Below are 3,294 nucleotides of genomic sequence, written 5' to 3'. Positions count from 1 at the left end.
GGAAAACTAAAGGAACCCAACAGCGAGGTCCAGTCAGAATGCAGCCTGCTCCTGGCCTTGCTGTCTCTGCAGGTCATGGACAGTAGTTGAAATTTTGCTCCTCTCCCTCAAGGCTGCTACCAAGGCTGCTGAGGATTTTGCTTTCCTGGCCCAGTCTGGGGTGAAAATCTGGGAGTTTGTGGTGGATAAGAAAGGGACAAAAAATACTTATGTACAGGTGCTTTGTGTTAAGTGCTTTATACATGTTATTTCACTGCATCTCCACAACAATCCTATGAGGGAAGTATTAGTATCATTATTTTACAGATGAGGAAACTGAGGCTCAGGGAAATGACAGAATTTGCCCAAGATTATTAGGCTAATTAGTGGTGAAGTCAGGAGTTACACTCATGTGTTTTCACCTCAAAATCCATTTTTACCCAAGAAGTTATGTTCAGGAAGGTGGGGGGGGGGGCTTTGAGGGTTGAGTAGGGGTTGGGGGAGAACCTCCCTGGTTGTCCTTTTTCCCAAAAGAAAGTGCTAAAGATAGGTTTCTCCTGTCCAGGGTGGGTGCTCCATCTCCAAGAATAGGCGTAACCAGGGGTTGGCAGTATCTACCTAAGGGATCCATACATAGATTCACTGTTGCCTCTCCCTCCTTTCTTCACCCCCACTGGGCGAACTCCTGGAGCACAGGGTGAGTGGGCAGCCTTGGGTTTGCTGTCCCCTTGGACAAGCCTCTTCCCCTCTCTGAGCCTTTTGTTCCAGCTATAAAATGAGAGTGTTGTCAGAGAGAAATGGTCTCTAAGGTCTCCTCTAGCTCTAACATTCAAGGACTGTATTGATTGCATTGTACTGTAGGATCGCCTGATTCATTCATGGATAGAAACAAATTTCCTGTTGCCATAGAGAACAAGGGCTCTTTGAACTAGAAAAAGATATGCTCAAGGAGGCAAGATAAATAGTGGAAAGGGCATAGGCTTTGAGTCAGCCAGACTTGGGTTAAGATCCTGTACACCGGGCAGGTCACTTTGCTTCTCCGAGCTTCTTTCATCATCTATAAAAGCAGGAACAACTGCCCCTATTTCTTGCAGTGAGGTAATATATGTGACAGTGTCAAGGGAAGTGCTCAAGATCCTTTTTTTTTTTGAGTAAATGGGGTTCAGCTCTTCCTCCCCAACTCCACCCCCCTCTCTCTAGCTACAGGATACTCTCTTCTCTCCCCAACCCTGACAGCCAGGCTGAGTGTTTCCTGCCAGGGCCTCGGCTTCCAAACTTTTCTAGCAGGGCTAACACACAGTGTGGAAAAACTCGACCTCTCTTACAACCTTTTAAAAGCCTTAGAACGGATGGTGTGACTGAGACCAGACTAAGGCTTGGCCCTTCAGAGCAACCAGCTAGAGGTTCTGGATTCAGAGGCTGTCAACCAGCTTTGTTGGCTCAGCTTCCCAACCCTGGCAGCCAATCTCCTGGACCATAACCATCTGGCTAATGACAGCACTCCAGTTCTCATGTCACCTTCAGGTTCTGGACCTCTCAGCCAATAGCCTCAATAGTGCCATGGCTGCTTACTAGGTGACCAAAGTCAGCTCACTGGAGAGCCTAAATCTCTCAGATGACCACATGACCTGCCTGGCCCAGGGCACATTCTTGGCTCCCTTTTTCTGTTGGACAGCAAACTGAGCAACAACTACATTCTGGAAATGTGCTGGCTTGCCCATGATCTGGGAGCTCACCGTGGCCAGGAATTCTCTTCCCTGCATCTCTGTCTTCAGCCTCCCAACCTGTGGCAGCTCCACTTGAGCCCAATGGCCTGCAGTTATCTGTAGCTGGGGAGAGGGAAGGGGCATACTGGGTTCAGGGATGAGACCTGACTCATAACTGGCTGAGGCACCTTCCCACTTCTGCCCACCTGATACCACTGCCTCTATTTTAATCTCTCTGACAACTCCCTGGCCTTTCTAGAATCAAATCCCCTATCCCCAGCTTAGGCAGCTGCAGTTGGTACCATGATAGAACATCCCCGCCAAGTGGCATTATCTTGGCATAACCCACTTGACCTGAGTAGGACAGCAGTTTCTGTAGGAGATCAAGCCCTGTGACCTCAACACAAACCAGAAAAAGAGTTAAGGGGCTTGGTTTAGCATTCTGACTGAGGCAGACATCTGTGCTCTGGGCCAGATTCCTCTCCTTTCATTTCTAAGTGAAATTACCTTTTTAAATGTGTAGGTTTGACAAAGCAGGAAAAATGGGCATTTCTATATCTGGGCATGTGAAGTGAGCAGTGAAAGAAGAGTGAGAGAGAGGAGGGAGAGATGCATACTCAGAGGAGAGAGAGACAGAGGGAGACAGACAGAGATGAGAGAGCAAGAATCAGAGAAGAAACAGAGAGAGGAGTGAATGGGGGTAGAAGAGAGAAGAGAGACAGACCGCAAGACAGTGATAAAGAGAAACCAAAAGAGACACATGTACACACATAGAAACAGAGCAAGAGAGGAGAGAGAGAGACTGAGATCCGTAGAAAGACGGAGAGAAAGGAGAATAGAGAGTGCAAGTGACAGAGAGACAGACACACACACACACACACACACATACAAGCCAGCAAGAGCAAGTGAGCAGGAGATTCAGGCTGTCTGTAGAGCCTGGAATCCTTTCCTTCCTAAATGATGGTCCTGAAGCCTTTCAGGGCAACCTAGAGATCAGCCACTTAGATTTTCCAACTGGAAGAACTCCAAAGGCCAGTCACAGACCCTACAACTAGCTAGTTTCTGGTCTCCCTACTATCAGCTGCCCCTGAATGTGGTGCCCTCAGGTCTTGGTCAGCAGGCTGGGCAACACAGGGAGCACCCACAGTCCTTTCTCCAGCTACCCCATGGCAGAAATATGCAGGCATCTCTGGTGATGTTGGCCCACAAGGAGTGTGCCAGTCTCCCAGACGAGAGTGATGACAAGGCACTTAGATAGACCTACTGCCCAGACAGAAGTCACCTATGTGCCTACATTCTGGGAGAGCTTGGACTCGCTGCCACATAGTGTCTCAGCAACCACCTGGTCTGGCTTATGGCTTCCAGAGCTTTCACTCTCAAAGAACCCTTATTAAGCACCTGGGCAGGGGTGGGGTTGGGGCAAGCCTTGCCTGAAAGGACTCCAAGGCCAGGCCAAGGCTCACAGAGGGGAACCAGAAAGAAAAAGCCAAAAGGCTACTCAGGCATAAAGGGCATGTGATTCACCGAGTGAACAGGTAACCAGAGCAGAATGAATAATCGACAAACACATCTACATTATGTACAAGAATAAGGATAAATGCATACCTGA

The sequence above is a fragment of the Vicugna pacos genome, chromosome X (genome assembly GCF_048564905.1).
Source record: "Vicugna pacos chromosome X, VicPac4, whole genome shotgun sequence".
Classification (NCBI taxonomy): domain Eukaryota; kingdom Metazoa; phylum Chordata; class Mammalia; order Artiodactyla; family Camelidae; genus Vicugna; species Vicugna pacos.
This window is presented reverse-complemented; position numbering follows the sequence as displayed.